The following is a 21,665-nucleotide window of genomic DNA, read 5'->3' as shown; positions in this document are numbered from 1 at the left end:
CCCTCCCTATCCCATCTTGTTTCATTGATTCTTCTCCTACCCACTTAAGCCCCCATGTTGCATCACCACTTCCTCATATCAGGGAGATCATATGATAGTTGTCTTTCTCTGCTTGACTTAGACTTATATCTTCTAATATTTAGACAAATGGTTTGGGAATTTCATTCATACTTCAGCCCTAGGCCTTGCAAGTGTTAACAGCAAATATGCTTTTGAAGGCACTTTATGGGTTAAGGACAATCTGAATTTAGCTTTGAAATATAGATACCAGTTGATGAAATGTCAGACAAAATTGAGATTGGGCAAATATATAAGGGGTACCACCAAAGATGAACAAACATGCAAAGCCAGGGGTGCCCAGGATATGCTAGAATACAAGGCTTGTGAGAGGACAAAATGTGTCTGTTTTGTTTAGTGATGTATCTTAGGAGACTTGAACAGTGCCCAGCACATAGAAGACATTTATAAATATTTGATGAATGAAGTAATGAAGGAATGAATAAAAGCAAAGAGTCTAATTTGATTAAAGCATGAAGTATATAATATAGAGAGGCACCTGCATGGCTCAGTTGGGAGTTAATTGGCCAACTCTTGGTTTCAGCTTAGGTCATGATCTCATGAGTCCTAAGATTGTCCTAAGATTGTTCAATCCTAAGATTGAACCCCATAGTAGGCTGTTTATACAGTGCAAAGGCTGCTTGGGATTCTCTCTCCCTTTCTCTCTGTCCCTCCCAATTGTGCTCTCTCTCAAATAAATAAACAAAGAATAAATCTCTGCAAGATGAGGAAAATGTTCTAAGGCATGGAAGTTTTCACTGAATGAAGTAAAGAGATTATTGGGAAAAAGAAAAGAGGAAAAGAAAGAAGGAAACAGTACATATGGGATGTTTGGGGTAAGTCTAGACAAATCCCTGAAGGTTTTATTTGTGTAAGAGCTCAACACACCCCTCTGCTGAAATGTAAGAAACAGTGAGAAAATGCTCTGGAAATGACGATGAGCTCCAAGATTGGGACGTCTAAATAAGGGGGAGATAAATAGGCCACCTCTTCATCTCCTGAGATGAGTTTCCAAAGAACACAAAAAGTTCATCCTTCAGTGGGGGCATGTCACCAAGCTGTGTCCTTGCACAGGTGGTAGTCAAAACAGTGTTTACAGGAAGAGTATCTTGGAGTACAAAATTGCTAGATCCATTCACTGAGCCCTCTGATTCAGTCAGAGGAACTCTGGGAAGTTCCCAAGGAAAGAAGAGCTTTGGTGGAAAAAAAAGAGAGAGAGAGAGAGAGAGAGAGTGGTTCAAATAAGTTACGACATTGAAGGCAAAGGAAAAAAATTTAAAAAGTTCCTCTATAGAATCTATCAAAAAATTGTAAGACAGCATAGAAGAAGAACCTGTGTGGAATTTAATAGCTAGACTATGGAAAGAAGAGTAAATGTAAGAGCAAATTTCATGAAATGTTCACTTCTCCCAAATATTCTAAGTTTGTTGTTTAGGTTTTAAAGTTTTTTGTTCACCATCAAGTTTCTGTAGAATTCTCATAAATATTTTTCTTTTGGTTCATAAATATTTTTCTTCCTAAAATTGAGGCTTCAATATATGCCTCTTGACCTGGGTTCACATTTTATAGCTGAAAAAATATATAAAACCTCAAAGGAAGTCAGCCAAATTGTTGAGTTTTAGTTGGTTTTAGGTCAGAGGGCAAGAATCCATCGAATTTTATATACTTTACACCTAAAAGAAATACCCACATTTGCCTAAAGCTTGGCCCTAATTCTCCACTATATCTGAAGCCAATTTTTCAGTTAATCTGGCACAAATATAGAGTTTTTAATGACACCTAAGACTAGGTGAATTTTTTAATGGTTTTGCTGCTAAAATTTCATAAGGCTAGATAAATAAAACTTTCCCATTGCCCAGATATTGACTTGATGGTACTTAAGAACAGAAAATAGAGTTTCTTAGAGTAAGCTATCATACAACACAATTACTTTGTTCTTGAAACTGGTGGTTTCCCCAAAGTAGGCTTATAATAATTACATGCTTCCATGTGGCTGAGGTCTCCATTAAGGCTTTGAAACATGGAATCAAAGTTCAAATATTCCTTTCCTAGTTAGTGATTTCTTCCATCCAAATTCTGTAAGCCAAGGTCAATGAGAATAAAATGTATGAGTGAATGGAGGTTTTGAAGCAACAGATTATTTATTTTGTGGTTGTGATTAAGACATAAGGTGGGGAAGTCAAATGAAATTCTATAAACTGACTTCATGCAGGTTAACAGTATTTTTTTAGACCAGAAACTAGATATTCCAATAGGAACATAATTTATCTAAGTTCTAAAGCATTATTAAATTGCGGAGAAGTAGAGTTTGATTCCCTATCAGGGTGAAAATAGTAAAAAATGAATTTAAACCACACTATCCTCCTCCTAAAATATACTTATATTCTAGATATTTCTGGTGGGGATTAAGTTAACAAATCTTTAGCAAGCTATTTCCATGTTCCCAACATATACAGCACAGGAGACATGAATTTCTGTCCTTCAAGGTTTATAGTTTAAGCTAACCAATACAGCCCAAGATAGATAAGAAACTACCAGAACATAAAATAATCTATAATCCAAATGCTAGATGTAACAGAATAGAATAAGGTTTTAGATGATGTGAAAAAAAAAAAAAAAGAAGTTAGCTAAATTTTAGTAACAAATGGTCAGAGACTCATTGACTCATTTTCTAGTCTTAATGAATGACTACTATTTACAGGCCCTGTGTGAGTTTGTAGAAAATCAAAGATGGCATAATCCAAACCCTGTACCTAAGATATGAGTGGGGGCACAGGCATATACCGAGGGAGAAAAGATAAGAGAACTCAGTAAGCAGCAGTAGATTGTTCAGGTGGCAATGAAGGCACAGAACAAAACCACCAGGATGGGAGTGGGTGTTGGGTCTGCTTGAAGGAAGCTTGGACACCAGCCACATAAAAAAAGAAAGGGAGGGTACTCTATGAAGAGAAAGCATATGAACAACAGAAACAATAAGTTGCAATGAGCAGATTTAGTGGGCTGGGGGTAAGGTAGGGATTAAGAAATAAAGAGAAACATTGTTGAGAAGCAGTAGAGGGTAAGGATGGATAACTGAGCTGGAGAGGGATACAGACAGTGTAGAGGATTAAGTAGTAGCCCCCTAAAGATATGTGCATACCTTCATCCCCAGGACTGGTGAAGGCAATCTCTTGGAAAATGGTTTTTGCAAATAGAATTAACAGGATTATCTGGGTGGATCCCAAATGCAATGACAAGTGTCCTTATAAGAATGAGGCGGAGGATATTTCACACAGAGGAGAAAGCCCAGAGAAGAGAAGGTTATGAAGATAGTTACAGAAATTGGAATTTTGCAGCCTAGAGTTAAGAAATGCCAATAGCTACCAGAAGCTGGGAGAGACAAAGAGCAGATTCTCCACTAAAACCTTCAGAAAAAGCAAGGCCTTACTAACACCTCGTTTTGGGAATTCTGTGTTCCAAAATTGTGAGAGAATAGAATTCTGTCATTTTAAGCCACCAATTTGTGGTATGACACCCCTAGGAAATGAATACAAAGGGTGTTGTGCTCCACAATGAATCTAGTCTTGCTCTGATGGGTAAGTCTTGTTTTGCTGGAGTGGTGGTTTAAAAGTAGAATATAAGGTTGATAGGGAACTAGTGCAGAGATTGTAGGGAAGGAAACTTGTTGGTAAGTTATTGTCATAATTGTAGAAAGAGGTCACAGGATTGTTGTCAGATAATTTTCAAAACATTAAAACAGCAGAATTCTCATACAGATACATACTAAAGTTTGCCTGAACTATTAACAAGGAAATAAGCAGGAAGCAAAGCCAGTGTATCTTGCTAGTCCCCTATACTGAAATAGACTGCCCAATATATATAGAGTTAGTAAAAAAAAAAAAAAAAAAAAAAAAAGAAAAGAAAAGAAAAGAAATCTGAAATAAGATTGCCAAATTAGAGCAAAACAAGAAGAACAGATTATTTTCCTTAATCTCCAGAAACCATAAATTTGGATTATCCTCTTTACTGGGCTGAAATCATTTGCATTACAACCAGAAAAATAAATATGTGCACATTCTCAGTTTTCTGTAAGTTAATATCTATGGTTGCCAAGTTGTAAAATGTTCTCATGGATACCAGTAATCATCAAATCAAGAAAGCAGATGATCTTTAGGTGAACTTGTTAGAAAATCCCATAGCTTAACAAAGAAAGTCAAGCAATTCTCTTTTTGCCTTACTTCCAAGTTCTAAATAATTTTACCTTAATATTTGAGAAGCAAGTTAAGAAGAGAGGAAAGTTTAGATACCCATAGTTTAGAGACCATACAAAGAATTTATGAGATTAATCCTTTCCTGGTTGTTAAGGAGAATTGCATAAGTTAATACGTTCAGAGCCCTCGGAGAACAACCTCCTCCAATATTCTCCCATTATCTCACATCATGCAGATACAATCTGTATGGAAAATCTTCTAGGAGGACATATTTTAAGAAAATACATTAGTATTCTTGCATTTATTAATATCTGAATAGCTATTGTGTGTATGAACTTATATGAAACTTTCCTTCAAGATCTTTATCATATTGCTAAGGTTTGAAAGCATTAAAGGTTTAACACGTGAAATAATGAAAGAAGAAAATATCACATAATAAATGTGAATTTCACATTAACAAGCATAAAAATGTATGATTCCCTTCTTATCTAGGTATTAAATGTTTCTTGGAGAATTTTCCTGTACTGAGGGAAGTTAATCAGACAAGATTACAAAGCTGACGATATAGTAGATTTCATAGATAACCAGGAATGTAGAACATAGAAAAAATAAAATTAAGGCTTGATGAATTCCGTTCACATAATTTGTCCTCAAAATAAACTTAGTTACAACATGAAATTCCTTGGAAATATGATATAAGCAGAGGCCTTTGTTGGCAGCTGATAAAAAAATATGATCATAGTTTTTTGTTGTTGTTGTTACTTAAAATAATTCAACAATTTTAAAAGGAGCTGAATATGTACTAGCGATCTCTATTTTAGTGGCTACACAAGAAAGAGCTTTATGTCAACTCATATAATTAAATTTTGATTTTTAACATTGGAATCTGTTCAGAGCTGTACATATGATGGCTTAACAAGAAGAAGCTTGTTTCCAGGATGTCCATGAATTCAACGAAAGTGCTTAAATTTAGTTCCTGCAGTGCTTGGTTCACAACTATTAAAACATTTACTGTATCTTATGATACTTTTTTGTATACTCTCCCACAATGGAATGTTAGCTCCTCAGAAACTATGTTATTTTCAACACAAAATTCATAGCACAGTGCCTGACACAGCCTAGATTTTCAATTAATGTATGTTAAATTGTACTCATAAATAAATTAAGGATTTAGGAACATTTTGCCACATAATGAAGTTAAGGTAATTTGCCAACATTATATACATAATTATACCTCTGAAGGTGATTACCTCACTTTGTCTGATGACTACATAAAAATTTCCTCAGAAGGAAATACCATTGAGAATTTATGATCCAAAGCATCAGAGCATTAACATTTGTGTTGGGGGCTGGGAGGATAGAGGAGAAGTGAGAAGAAAGGGGAAGAAAAGGAGAGATTGAAGGAAACAACAATATGGTACCCCAAAACATGCCACTTTGTCATGTTAATTATTTTGAAATAAAAAACAGCAGTTTCGAGTACACTCTACCTCTCATTTCCATTGTATCTTTTGCACACCCCTCCTATTGAAAAGTTTACATGACATCAACATGGTTCCAAGGCACATGACGTTGCAATATGCCCTCTGTACTTAAAGAATAGGTGTGCAAGGATAGTGAATTAGGGCTCAAGACTAAGATATTTAAGCAAAAGTCCATAGTCCATAGGGTGATTAAGTCAAATCTTAGGGACCACAGAGTTTAAGGAAAGATAAGGAATTTGGGGAATCTTGATTAATCAAGTAGATGTTACAGATCAAAGCAGAACTAGAAATCCACAGGGATATGCTAAATCCGGCTAAAGAACCATATATAATTATCGCCATTTTCTAAGGAGGCTGCAATGAAATTTTCTTAGAATTTAGGGAATTTGGGGAACCTTAGCATCTGTCTGCCACAAGCAGGAAAAAGAGCAGTGTGTATCTGTTGCAGTGTATGTCTACACGGATATAGAAGGTTCGGTAAGAGAAATATTAAATGAAGTCTAGGATTGAAGGTGAAATTGAAGTGCTATTTTTGATTCAAGAATACCAAGGCAGAGCTCTATGGAGTTAGAATGAATTTTAAAAAGTAATTCTTTTGATTAGCTACATATGTCAAAGTCCAGGGAATATCTACTAAAGGACACCCACATACACATGAATACTCTGGAGCTGGGTTAAACCACACGTACGCTCACCTGAGGTAGCCAGATTGCCTGTCACATAAGCTCATTTTGAATTCTGCATTTCCTTTTACCAACCAATTCACTCAGCTCTGAAATTAAAGACAACATAACACAATACAAAATTTTGTTATTTAATCAGGAAAGAATCAAATCCCTTAATGGGATCAGCATATTACAGGAACTCTTAACTGAGGGACTCCTAATAAGGTGAAAGGAAATGGGCAGCTCAAACTTAAAGAGTTTAAGTTGACAGTACAAATTTAAGGAAATTCAATTCTGCTGACCATGTGGTAAATATACAACAATTTGAACATGGTATTTCCTCTACACAGAATGTAGTTCTTGACATACTTGCCCCTTTGTGTAATTAATTCATCTCACTTGCCCTTCAAATTTCAACTCAAGTGCCTTTCCTTCCCCCAGGGAGGCCTTATCTCATTCCAAGTAAGTGTCCTTTTTCTGTATTCTCATACAACCTTGTCTCTTTCCTCAAAATCCCATGTTTCCATTTTTTAACTATATAATCCTTTATACAACTATCTATTAACATCTTTCTCCCCCCCCACAAGACTCTAGATACTATTTTTGTTCAGTATTTTAACTCTACCTGGAGTCTGTACAGTATTTTTCCTCCACCTAGAATGCAGCCTTTCACATACTAGAAATTGAGAAATATTTCCTGAGTGCATGAAAGAGTCAATGCCGTCACCAGCAAAAGACACTATACACTTTTAACTCCAATAAAAACAAGTAGAAAACAATCCATTTGTCTAAAAAAACTGGGCAATAGAAAAAATAGCACAGGAAAAAATCAGAGGAAAATGAAAAAGAGTCAAATACAGACAAACTACTACTGAAATTTCCACTTTCAAGAGAAAAAAACATAGACCCATTAAGATTGGTAACTTCCCTTTCTTCAGATCACATAGTAAACAGAGTCAGACAATACAGTAACTAGCTGTGCCAACAGAAGATGCTTTTAAAGGTGGTTTTAGTCGTGCTCCCATTGCATACAGCAGTGGTGTACCCCTCTGGATCTCCCAGTTATTACTGATGAGGAGAGTTGGAGAAAAATCAGTGGAAAGAAATCAAGAGCCAGGAAACAGACACCATGATGAAAACCTGAAGGAATCAGGATTATTTCATTCCCAGAAAAAAGTTGGCAGATTAAATCATGCAGTGGTATGGATGGTGAGCAGCTGTTCTTCATTCCAAAGGAGCATAGGTAAGGGAGGAAGGATTCCAGCTCCTCATAAGGAAGGACTCATTCTCCCTCCCATTCCATTCCAACCCACCATCCAGCCCACTGCCACATCTCAGGTGACCTCCCACTTCTCAGCGCTAAGCCTCTTCTATCTCTTTACTCATGGCTTTCCTTAAAAGTCCTTCTCGTAAAAAAAAGTCTTCTGACTACAAGAGCTGGTGAAGACTCCCATGCCGCTACTCTCATTCTCTACACAATTATTTGAACCTATTGTCTCTGAAACCTTCTCCAGATATTTACTTAAGACAAAAAGCCTCGAAGTTCTCAGATTTCTTCAAGGTCTTAGGTCAAACCCAAAAAATGGATTGGCATAGATGATGGCATTATTTTCCCATAATGCTGGGTACATACTCAGGAAGACAAGATTTTTAAGGGGACAGATGCCAGGCAGTGGTGTTGCCTATGGTCTCAAATCTAAATCCCCTTTCCTATCTTTTTAAGCCCTCCATCAGTCGCAATCCTGATTAAATACAGGTGAGTGAAGTTGGGGAGGATGAGGTTACAACAGCCATTACAGACTTAGGATAATACATCCTTGAAATAACAGAGGGTCATCAGTGTTTACTGAGCGGCATATGATAACCAACTTACTGCACAAATTTCTCCCCAACAATGGGCTTCTTTTCCCCTTGCTTGTACTGGTACTGGCAAGTACCGAAATAACTACAGAGGAGCTCAAAGCAAATGAGGATGAATGATAGGCAGAACATCTTATCTGACTTCAGTATTTGTAGCCACTGAAAGACCTGAGGGATATTTTCATGCAGAATGATTCTTTTTCTTTGCTGATTCAATATCCCAAAGTATCACTAAGAATCAGTAATTTGGGCCTCTATTCACAGAGCATACTAAAGGGTGATGAATAAACTGCATTAAATTCATGGTCTTGCATGAGTTATTTTTTCTATTAAATAATACTACCAATCTAATCCTCGATTAGATACAGAATTACCATTAATTCAATCAATTACTATTAATTTAAAGTGATTAAAAATCTTAAAGCCTATGGCGAAGATGCGGAGAAAGGGGAACCCTCCTACCCTGTTGGTGGGAATGCAAGCTGGTGCAACCATTCTGGAAAACTGCATAGAGGTTCCTCAAAAAGTTGAAAATAGAGCTACCTTATGACCCAGGAATTGCTCTACTGGGTATTTACCCTAAAGATACAAACATAGTGATCTGAAGGGGCACATGCACCCAAATGTTTATAGCAGCAATGTCCACAATAGCCAAACTATAAAAAGAACCTAGATGTCCATCAACAGATGAGTGGATAAAGAAGATGTGGTATATATATACAATGGAATACTATGCAGCCATCAAAAGAAATGAAATCTTGCCATTTGCAACGATGTGGATAAAACTAAAGGGTATTATGCTTAGCAAAATAAGTCAATTGGAGAAAGACAACTATCATATGATCTCCTGATATGAGGAAGTGGTGATGCAACATGGGGGCTTAAGTGAGTAGGAGAAGAATAAATGAAACAAGATGGTATCGGGGTGGGAGACAAACTATAAGAGACTCTTAATGTCACAAAACAAACTGAAGGGGACCGGGAGGAGAGGGGTAGGGAGAGGGCGGTGGGGTTATGGACATTGGGGAGAGTATGTACTATGGTGAGTGCTGTGAAGTGTGTAAACCTGGTGATTCACAGACCTGTACCCCTGGGGCTAATAATACATTATATGTTTATAAAAAATTTAAAAAATTATTTAAAAAATCTTAAAACCTAGTGCAACAATTTATGCAAAGTCCAGCAACATGACAAGAACTCAAGTAAATTTATTTTCACATCAATAAATAAATAACACATGAATCTAGCAGAGAATCAAACTCTGGCTACTTTTATCTAAGAAATGTAAAAATGAAACCCTTAGCAGAGGCACAATTTTTTATGAGGACAAGCTAGAGGCATCCTATGTTGTAAAATTTTAAGAAGATTTAGGTCTTGAACTTTAATTGCATGGGTACTTATGTATGTATATACAGGTGTGTTTTATGTGTTTCCAAATGAGTCAAATTAAGTTTTGAACATACATAAGATCTATCTTTGCACTCAAAAATTAGAATCCAAAGGAGAAAATATGAAAAAAAATCCGTAAAAGGGGGTTATAGTAAGACCCGATTTACAACCTTAAGTGAACTGTTCAAATATTCTAATTAGCCACATGCTTGCTTTGTGTGATTTTAATTTCTTTTTTTTTAATATTTTATTTATTTATTTGACAGAGAGATCACAAGTAGGCAGAGAGGCAGGCGGGGGGTACAGGGATGCAGGCTCCGTGCAGAGCAGAGAGCCCAATGTGGGGCTCCATCCCAGAACCTTGAGATCATGACCTGAGCCAAAGACAGAGGTTTAACCCACGGAGCCACCCAGGCACCCCAGTGTGTGATTTTAATTTTGTCACACAAAACCAAGTAGAACAAAAGTTTTGAATAAAAAAACACTTTACCACTGCTCAAGTGAAAATAGACACCAAAAAATAAATACATACATACGTAAACAAACAATTGAAGCAACTTTGAGACTCTGTGCTAACAATTTTATTTCATGGGACCAATTTTATAGCATTTCTTTCTAGAACCAGTGAACTTAGGGCTGCCACAATATTTCATCTTTGGTCTAAGTTTATAGAGCAGATTGCGGGGAAAGTGTTTATGTAAGAGTCCAACTAGAAAGAATTTGTGCAATGTTTACAAGTTTCTAATTGTATAAATATTCATGTTTCCATACTGCATGTAATAATTAAAGTGGTGTGTTCTACTGCAAGAAAGCCCATTTTTCATATCGGACGTTACCCATGGTAACATGGACCAGAAGTGCAGTTCTGTGCTCTGTTACACATGCTTTTCATTTGGTGTCTAAAAATTATGTAGCCATGTGATAGGCAACCAAAAAAAGCAAGTTGATGGAAAAGATCCTTGGAAGTAGAGTATCTTTTTTAATAAATGTTTTTGATTTATCAAAGTAGATTCACTTTAACCAGGTCAAGGCTCCTTCCTCAAAGCAGCATAGGAAAGCTTCACCCAAGCTTGTAATAATCATAGTGACCCCCTTATCCATGTGATCAGAATAATAAATGTATGAGGAACACAAGTGTTTGCTAGGTTAAATTAAACATACTTCCCTATGTGAGAAGCCTTCGAAAAGTCTGTCTTAACGAATATACCGCTAAGAGTCTGCTACTATCCCATTGTCCTTCACAGTTTTTCTCACCCTTTTCCATTGTCCATTCATTCTCCCACAGCCACAGTCAAATGAGGGAAATGAGAGATAATCAAGCCACTTATGACTTCTGAATGAATGGAGCTAAAACTGCAAAATCAGGGAGGTGAAATGGGAGAAATGGGACTATTTTTCATAATAGCTACCTCCTATTGGGCTTCTACCTCATGCTAAAAAAAAAGTTGCCGGACACATCACACATCATCACTAATTCTACTCATCACTAACACTCTTGTGATGTACCTAGCAGAGACAACATCAAAAACCAGGTCTTCCCATCTTCAAAACCCACGTTTTCCTCCACCCTGCCAAATTTCCTCCTTTGAGATCTCTGCCAGAGCTCCAAAAAGGTAGAGTTCCAATGTTCCAACAGAATTCAATGAGTGAGCAAAACAGGTGTGCAAAGCCAACAGAGCCAAAACCAGAAGACAGTTTCATGTCTCTTCGGAAACATTTCTCCTGAAGGTCAGTTGTACTCAACATAAATAGGATCCAATGATTTTACAGAGCAGACTTCCTTCCACACGGATGACAGTAGCTAATTGGTGCCAAGGGTCATCTGGAAAGAGATCACCCCCATTGCAATTAGACACACAATAGAAAAGCAGAACTCTAAGTCTCAGGATGCTTAAATGCAGAAAACAGAGGATGGACCAGCAGCCCCACATGAAGCCATTGTCTGAATCTTGTCTCTCAAGTAGCCAGCCTAGGATAGAGGAAGGGCACAATGTCAACTTTACCTATTCTAGGGGCTAAAGAGTGTCAGCTGAATGTGAAAGGTGCTGGTGTTATGCAATCCCACCTTTACAATCAGGTGTCTTCCTGATCAGACCCACCTGTCTGTTAACATCAACCACAGGCCCAACTGTCTATGGCTCTGTCCCTCCAGTGCACCAAGATTTCTCCCTGTGCCCTACATATACCATCTGCCCTACCTACCCAGCTTAATAGATCAAATAAATGATTCTTGCTTTTCAAAAACTTCTGCTTATATGCAAAAGGAGAGTTTTCTCATCTCTTATTGAGCAGAACACGGGCACTGTTATTAATTTTCCGAACACTAGAATAGTATCGCAATTTTTGCTAAAACAAATATTCGCAAAAGATATTAAGGCAAGAGGCAACCTTTTGGTTTGATTTATAAGACAATCTAGGAAAACAAGTATGCTTTAGTACCACTCTAACCATGTGGATTTTCAAATTACAGCAAATTGGCCCAATACAATTTTTGAGGTTTATTAATGAAATTCTCCAGGAACTGGGCCTTAGTATTATATAATACATACAATAATCCTAAAAATGAGGATTTTCTTGATTTATCTCATTGTATTTTTTTAAATCATCCACTATGTTTCACTGTGTTTAATAGCAACATTAAGATGTTCTGAGGACTAGCTGTGTAAATATACTTATTATTATCATATACACACACACATTGAGAGATATTTAGAGTTAACAGTGCAATCCTCTCACATGGAGCAAGAATCTGTCATCAATTTTTTTATAAGTGACAATAAAGAAAATAATTCATTCTGCCATTGAATTCATTCTAGCTACATGTAATATTGATATCATGGGTAGAAAATATCTGCACAAAAATAAACCAGATACAAAGAAATGGGAAATATTTAAAACTCTGTAATATAAAATGCTATGGAAATACTTTTCTTGGACACTGACTTTTATATGAGTATTTTCAAACATTTGTGTCAAGTATATTTCTATTAATCATATTGTTTGAAAGAAGTCCTATCTTAAACTCTGAGAAATTTTGAAAAAGATTAAAAAGTTCTCAAGTGACTTAGGAAAACTAATATCACTTCTGCTGTCTCCAGTTTTAACAGCCAGATTCACAGGCTTCATCTAACCTTCAACAACTACTTTCTTAGGTTTAAAATATATATATAGTCCTTATAATAGCAAAGGTTTCCAATAAGCTGTTTTTTAGAGTTCTGGTTTGAGAATTACTCCAAGTTCTGTAAGAAATACTATATTTCCAACACATATCAAACAGCGCACCTGTGTCCTCTGCACAGCCTGGCCTCCTCTAATCTCCATGCCAGTGCTTCTAGCTCCGTTATGTCTTTTGGGTCTCCTCCATTCATAGAGAGACACAAATGGAAACGTTTTGATGTATGTTAATTGATGTTTGTCCAAGCTTTATGAAGTAATAATCCACAGGAGCCACGGAAGCTTTTACAAGGCAAAGTCAAGGGAACAATCAAAGTTCTGAGTGGATTATTTCAAGTCCACACCCAGGCAAAGCTGACTTACAGCTTTTCATCCTTCCACAATGATACTATAAATAAATCAAAGAAATTTTTGTTCTCATCTAATCCCCTCTATTATGTGGTCTTTGCATGCTGTCTCACGCAACTGGTGCGGTCTACACTGCAAGCTCGCCATGAGGCAGGGGTAGATGACAGGGCTGTCTACCAACCTCACAAGATAACTCAATGGGACCTTGAAGGCCTGGCATGTCTCTGTTAGACAAATCTCTTCAGGAAAAGAAAAGAACTCATAAATCCAAAGGAAAACCAGGGTTTGGAAAGTTGTGATGAAAAAATGTACCAAATGCATTCTCGGGGAAAAAACAGAAACAACTAAATTTAAGTTGGGGTTCAGTGGAACACTTGAGTTTGTGCTTCCATTTAGCAAAAATAAAAATAAAGAACACTCCTATGTATTACATGCCACCCAACGCTTCTCCTTCAAACTATACAAAACACAAGCTCTAGCTGTCCATAGATGAGGAATGAGCAGGCTCTGATCATCAGCACAACTGGTGTAAATTGCTGGGTAATCAATCATCCCAGCTGCAATGATCAGTATATCTGAATGTCAAGAAAAGGCATAAATTGACTCCCTACTAGGTGGTTCCTTGTTTATACGAAAGGCCTCAAGGCCTTTGTGTGTTCACATCATTTCTTGGAATTATGTAAATATACATATGATTTAAGAAAAATAAATTAAGCAACACCTCGAGGCTATGCTCATTTTAACTGGTTTCAATCATTTCTATTTTGTCCTTTAAAAAGATCAGAGTGTGAATATACAGTGAGTGCATGTGTGTGTGAGTGTGTGTTGCACACATCCCTTCTACCTGGCAGAAAACCCACTTCACCATTTATTTGGTCATGATACAAAGCTAACAAATCATGCCTGGTTTAAAACAGACAATAGGGAATCAACATATTAAAAACAGGGTAAATAAAAGTTGATATGGGAAGTATTTAACCTATTCTCGTGCCACTACCCTGAAAAAATGGGTACACAGGTCTTGTAAAAGTTGTTTAGAAATAACTCACACCGGGGCACCTGGCTCAGTGGGCTAAGGCCTCTGCCTTGGGCTCAGGTCATGATCCCAGGGTCCTTGGATCAAGCTCCACATTGGGCTCTCTGCTCAGCGGGAGGGCCTGCTTCCTCCTCTCTCTCTGCCTGCCTCTCTGCCTACTTGTGATCTCTCTGTCAAATAAATAAATAAAATCTTAAAAAAAAAAAAAAGGAAAAGTAAAGAAAAGAAATTACTCACACCATGCCACAAAGGATTAAGGCTTATGACAATAAATTCAACATAATGCACACTGGAAATGTAAAATCAGTATCTGTTAAATCAATACATGGACATCAGAGAGACACATCGGTGTGTGTGTGTGTGTGTGTGTGTGTGTGTTCTCACTCAGTTGAGTCTAAAAGAGCTAGGATGGAGGATATTTTAAAAAGATTATTTCAGTGTAAGAATGGACAGGAAGAATCATAGTCTAAATTACTGTCTCTAGACTCTGGCTCTTCTAATTTTAAAAACAATCTGAAAAAAGAGATTTTGCTTTATCGCTTATCAGCAAAAGGATTGGTGGTCCTTGGGTCAGATGTTCATCCAATGACTGGGAAGATGGGAGAGGTCATGGGGTCATGTTGCTTTCCCAGGGCTGCGGTATGACAAGTTTTCCTAAAAAAGGATTTGAGTACAGCAGGCAATGAGAAGGATTTATAAAGACATTATCAAGACCAAGTTTGAGAAAGTGGCAGAAATGTTTACACATAAATTTGGAAAGAAAATGATTAACTTTTCCAAGAAATGTACAAAGTTAGGAGCAGTTTAATACCCAGGCAGACATTTGATGACTTGGGTTATTCCAGCAACTCAGACACTCATGAAGTGGACTGTATCCAACTGTCACCTAGAGACACCTTCACTTAGAAAAAGCCTTTAATTGGGGTGCCCAGGTGGATCCATTGGTTAAGCACCCAATTTGATTTCGGCTTGAAATCAAACTGGATGCTTTTTATGATCTCAGGGTCATGGGATTGCTCCTGAGATCACCCCACATCAAGCTTTGCACTCAGTGGACAGTCTGCTTCTCTCCCTGTGTCTCCCATTTCCCCTTTGCCCCTCCACCCACTCACATGTGCGCGTACGCTCTCTCTCTCTAAAATGAATAAATAAAAAATGAAAAGAAAAATTCTTTAATTAATAAGCCCTTATCTTCACCAAATCAGTATTCCATGAATGAAAGTCATACTGATTCTGAAAACTATGGAGCAAAATGGGTACTCAGAAATACTCATCCTGCCTGACAAACATTACCACAACCACTACAGGTTTGTCTGGTAAGGGCTGAGGAATTTTCTAGCATTGAAAGGGAACCAAATTTTTTTTCTTAAAATCAGAAATTGCTTTGGCTGCTGAGCCTGTCCAGTTTCAACTCCCAGTTTCATCCCTGAGCAGGCGTTAAGGGAGGATCTGCAAGAGATGAAGGTATTGGTACAAAGAGTAAACCTGGAACAGCAGACAGGGGCCCCACCATCTGCAGACTTCAACCCGAACTCTTTAGCACGGCATTTAATGCTTCTCAATAGTCTCTTCCTTCCATTCTCCTACATACATTCTGTGCTTTCTGCCTATCAGACATCAGTTGTTTCCTCTAATGCACCATATACACCTCCACACATTTATGTATACAGTTCACTCTGCCTGGTGTGTCCATTGCTTCTTTTTTTAATTATTTTTTTATTAACATATAGCATATTATTTGTTTCAGGGGTACAGGTCTGTGATTCATCAGTCTTATACAATTCACAGCTCACCATAGCACATACCCTCCCCAATGCCCATCACCCAGCCACCCCATCTCATTCACCCCTGTTCCAACCAGTGAATTCCTGATCATCACCCAAAGCCATAGATCAAATACCATGTCCTTTCTCTAGCCCTTCCTTCTTCCCTAGGTACCTTTAACATTCTTTTAGCATTACCCTTCTCATATTGATTAGTTATTCATTTGTATACATCTTTCTTTGGAGACACTGAACACCTAATGACCAGGACATTTTCTTATTTATTTATGTAACCAGCATGGTGCCTAGCTTATAGTAGGAGTTCAGTAGACCTTGGTATTATGTGGAAAAGATAAGATGAAATTTAGAGAATTGGGAAACTATTCATAATAAAGTTATTAACAAACCTTTTTAAGATTTTATGTATTTGAGAGAGAGAGAGATGGAGCAAGCATGAGTGAAGGGAGGAGCAGAGGGAGAGGGAGAAGCAGACTCCCCGCTGATCAGGGAGTCCAACATGAGGCTCCATCCCAGGACTCCAAGGTCATGACCTGAGCCAAAAGCAGGCACTTAACCAACTAAGCCACCCAGGAGCCCCGAGAGGGGATTTTACAGGATTTTAAATGTCTACAAAATCCTCCACCTCCTAATAGAACACATTTAAGTTTCTCAACAGAGGAAAGAGAATATCTTTTTTTAAATGTAATAGCATGGCACTGTTGAAATTTTTTAAAGGGGGGAAAAAGCAAAAGCTTCATAACACTATAAGGGAGGACATTCGCTCATACCTACAATGGTGCTGACCCAAGAAAGGAGTCCTGAAGACAAGCCGTCATTGAATGAAGGACATTAAAGTTAAATACCATCAAAATAGAAGGAAAAAAAAAGAGTCCAGATGAAGATGGGAGTGGCAGCAGAAATATCCTCATGAAATTTCTTTTCTTCTCCTCCTCCTCCTCCTCCTCCTTCTTCTTCTTCTTTTAATCAGAGAGAGAGAGAGAGTTTCAGCACAAGCAGGAGGACCCCTGGCAGAGGGAAAAGCAGGCTCCCTGCAGAGCAAGAAGCCCCATGAGCGACTCCGTCCCATGACCTTAAGATCATGACCTGATCCAAATGACAACCACTCCAAGGGCTAAGCCACCCAGGTGTCCCACCTCATAGGATTTCTAAGAGGCAGAGAAAGTAACAGCTGCAGCAATGCACTGTGGCAAGGAGACAGAGTCAGAACAGACCGCAGTGTTGCTGTGTGATTTCCATGGCCGTCACCTTGATGAGTAAGAGTTAAAAATATGGAATCTAAAGTCTGAGCTCCAGGTTTGAGCTCTGCCATTTATTAATTACATGAACTTAGGAAAATTATCCTCTTGTTAGTTAGTTTAAAAAAATGAGGATACTTACAGTATTATCCTATTATCCCTCATCCCATTGCTGTGAGGAGAAATGAGGACCTGTATGTCAGGATGTGTGTGGCATGATCTGGAACACCTTTCTTTCCAAGGGCCTGCCCCAGCAAAGTATAGGTCATACATGTTACAACACCATAGCCTTTGGGACATAATACAAAGACGCACAACCAGAGTAACCTCTGCTTTAAGCAAACCAACCAGGGATTTGATACACAGTAAATCCCTTAAAACGTGAACTGATTTTCTTTGGTATGGAAGGTTTCGAAAAGTAAGCTGAGCCACAGGGGCACTTTGACGCCCAAGCTATGAAGCAGAGGAAGTCAAGGTCTTCAGTAGCCCTGGATAGGGAACAGCAGCAGGCAGTGGGGTTCTGATGGCTTCACCATTCTTTTATCAGCACACAAAATCAACAGGTTAGAGAGGGAAAATTGGGGCTTTGAAACAAGGTAGACCTAGATTTAAATCTTAGCCCCACCAGTTATTGTGTTTAAGAATGGACTTCAGTAAGCCTAAAGCCTACTTTAAAAGATGCTATTCTTGGAAAATTAACCTTTGATTCACCTGGTTCCACAATAGGCACTCAAGAATCTGCTGGAGTTACTTTGTAACAGTGACTTGCAGATGGTCACATAGATTTGGAAACAAAAAAAAAAAAAAAAGGAAACTCATCTGGCAGAATCATCACATTATGAAGCATATATTGCCCACACCTGTCCCTCCATCTGGGAGTGTACCACATTGCCTCCCGCTCTGTGTAATTGGTACCATAAGCTTCTACGTCCTTTGTGATTAAAGGAACTTCATATCCTTTCACTTATGTCTTTGGTGTCTCTCCATCAATCATTTCACTATACTGTGATTGCACTATTGTGACAACCACATATTATCTATATGACCCTAGACAAATTACTTAAACTTCCGAGTCCCAGTCTTTCATCTGCACTACCTGCCATGTAATAGCAGCTTGACAAATAATAGCGATGATTATAAAATGATTTTTTACAATCTCTCAACTTTAACATCTTTTATCTTTGTTTGCACTCTTTCTTACTTCACATATTTAATCAGTCACTGAGTTGCATTGATTTAACCCTAAAGATATGTATTCTATGAACTTTCCTTTTGACTTCCATGGGTTTATAAAAATTATATACTATATTCCTCACTTTCTTGGAAATCTACAATGCATATTAATATATTAAAGCTGTTACGTTCTAAAGGAAAAATTTCATTTAGCTCAATATTTGCCAAATGAAACTGCCTCTGGAATTTATTTTTTTAATTTTCAGTGGCACATCTCTTCAAAACTTTCAAAATTTATGTTCAATGGAACACAATTTGAAGAGGAAAAAAAAAGGAGGTGTACCCATTAAAGCCAAAACTACTTAAACTGCAACCCAGTATTGTTTGCCTCAACCCTCTAATCTGACCAAAACAGCCATTAGTGCATCATCTTCTCTACTTTCCTCCACCTCTAACATATTTTATTATGTTCTGAATAGATTCTACATTTCCTACAGCATTTCCAATTTTTCTGCAAAGCCCTTGGCCCCCTCCCCAGCCAATCCCCACCCATTCAAATACTCACCAGCCCCTGAGAGTCAGCTAAATCTGACCACCCTTAACCAACAGAGTCTGAAGGACCTTCTCCTATGCTTGTAGAACATTTACTTTGACTTTTAAGTAAGTATTCCTTTCTATGACTTAAGCAATTTGATATATTCTATCTCTTCACCCAGATTATTAACTCCTTGATCATCCTTTCATCTCTTCACGCACATTACGGGATCTGACATATTTTGTAATATATAATATTAACTCAAAAAATTATCTACCAATTTGCTTTCATGAAATTTTCTTCTAATAGTGCAGATATGTGTGTACAAGTTTTTGCTACTACATGAACTCACATATTTTTAAAACTCTGTGGTAGCTGTAGTAAGACAACACAAAGATTTGAAAACTGGGTTGGAAAGCTTTGAAAAGAAATTGAATTACTCTGTTTTAGCTGAAAGAGAAGATTCGGGATGAATGAAGACGGTTTTTTACTTAACTTTACAATGACAAATAATAATACCAAATATTGATGTTAGTGAGAATAGTAACAATATACACCTAAATGAATTTATTTTTTTTAATTGGATTCATTTTTATCTTGGTTTAGACTAGAAACAACATACTATAGCCAAAATTTACACTCTTATTTTTTAAAAAGGCTTTTATTTATTCATGCATGAGAAACAGAGAGGCAGAGGCAGAGGCTCCCTGATGAGCAGAGAGCCAGATGCAGGACTCAATCCCAGGACCCCGGGATCAAGACCTGAGCTGAAGTCTGATGCTTAACCAGCTGAGTCACCCAGGTGACCTACTCTCTTATTTATACTGTAAATTTTAAAACTCTGCCTCTGTAGAATAGAAATATTACCTACTGTTGGCGTCATTCTTGCTTTCCCCCCCAAACATGGCAAAGTTCCAAAGGTGAAAAAGTAAAACCCTTCAGCAATACACTAACAAAGAAAGATATGATCTTTTTTTCCAGAAGAAGAAAGGTTGAATATTGTCCCCAACGCAGCAAACTAGAAATTGTGCAGAAGTCTACATTTCACATCATCTACATGATACATTAAAATATCTTTCATCTCATACATTTTGGGGTGATTCATTCATATAATGAACTTCCACTGAATATATTTTTTATGAGAGATACTATTTTGCAGATACGTGGTCTGAGTAAGTATGGTGGAGAACCTCAGTTTAACAGCAACTGTGGCCAGCAGAACAAGTTGATTAAAGCAGGGAATCATAAAAAAATAAGGCATACATACCTTGAATATTTTGTTCTAACTCAAAACATATAAATGTATATTCATTTTCCAATCTTCTGATGTTGGGCCAATTTTTTTTCTTTTTTTTAGTTTGAATCCATCCTTTTTCTTTCCAGCATGAACCATACTCAAAAGTACATCACCAAAGATTTCCATTTGTGATCTTTAAAGTGAAAATGTAAAAATATTTGAGAAGCAGCATAAATATATATTTTCCCTAGATGTTTACAACAACTTCCAGTATTTCACAGTTGTCTTGGTTACGAGTTTGGCAGAAATTTTTTGGTATCTGTATTGCGTCATTCAAAGCAAAAAGTTTTTGTTTGTTTTACATTCATAGCCCATTAATTTCTTTAATCACTGATTAAATTCCAAAAGAAAATATAGCTGATAAAGGTTAATCTTCAAAGACACTATCAAAGTTAGACTTAGACATGTAAAGTGTCATCATAGAGCAGAAACAAGATCCTTTCCCGTGTCCACAAAGCCTTTATGTAGATAGCAGATCTATCTCCCATTTCATGTTTCTTCCTTCCATAACTGTAAAATTTCTGGAACACTGGGATTTAGTAAATAACTGTTGACTGAATGAGTGCACATAAGTAAGTATCCATTCTTTACTGCACACGTGTGAAGGTATGTGTCTCTTGCTGATCCTTTAGGGAGGCAACAAGATATACTGAAAAAGAGCACAGATACTGTAAATGTGGATGCCAATGTGTGTGACTTCCGGCCAGTCATTTAGCCTAAGTCTGAATCTCTCACCTATATAATAACGCCCAAAATACCAACCTTAGGGAGTTATTATGAAAATTCCATAACATACCGAGAAGGTGTCGTAGGTGGCTTTTCAAGAAGCGCAATCTGAGATAGAGTTACGAGTGTAGAACATTTGTTAGAATGCTCTTAGGATCGGCACCTGTGGGAGGTAGGAAAAAAGCAAGATTGGCCACAGGAAAACTGACCTTTGATGTAGGCCTCATAACTACTTCAGCTGATTCTGCAGGGAGCTTTTGACCTAAAACAGGCCATCAGAATTCCTCTAGGTAAGGCCAAAGTGTCTGGACTTTTATACCTGCCCCTTGATCCGTCACTGGAGGTGGGCCACCATGGGAAGGGTGTGACCTTAAGCAAGGTGGCTCTGTGCAGCTGAGGAAATCCCTGAAGGGGCCGACATTAGGTTGCCTGTAGACACCTCTCCACCAGCTGGCCAATGGACTTGGACCTGCAGAGGATCTAAGCACCCAACTCCATAGTCATCACAATGGGCTTGACCAACAACAGAAAAACCAAAAGTAATTCCCTTTCTTCCACTTCCCTCTCGTCGTCAGTACCCCCTCAATCTAGACAGACTACCCACTCTTTAGAGCCTTGTCCCAAGTCACAGTTCATGTCACTGTGCCCTCCGTTCTCAGACAAGTTTATCTACTTTTTGGCTTTTTAGCACAGGAAGCACGTCCTCCCTGAA

The 21,665-nt window shown here is 37.7% G+C and overlaps 1 long non-coding RNA gene across 2 annotated transcripts in view; it reads right to left on the bottom strand.

The window, feature by feature from the left end:
- Nucleotides 1-21,665, bottom strand: part of LOC132002890 (uncharacterized) — a 133,606-nt gene that overhangs the window by 14,657 nt on the left and 97,284 nt on the right. For both annotated transcript variants that reach the window (XR_009400073.1, XR_009400066.1), the window contains 2 exons: nt 21,024-21,116; nt 20,198-20,360 (listed from right to left, as the gene is read on the bottom strand). This is a non-coding gene — a long non-coding RNA (uncharacterized LOC132002890). The remainder of the gene's footprint in view (nt 1-20,197; nt 20,361-21,023; nt 21,117-21,665) is intronic.

Source organism: Mustela nigripes, chromosome 1 (assembly GCF_022355385.1).
Source record: "Mustela nigripes isolate SB6536 chromosome 1, MUSNIG.SB6536, whole genome shotgun sequence".
Classification (NCBI taxonomy): Eukaryota; Metazoa; Chordata; class Mammalia; order Carnivora; family Mustelidae; genus Mustela; species Mustela nigripes.
Note: the sequence above shows the minus strand (reverse complement) of the source record. Positions and strands in the feature narration are given on the sequence as shown.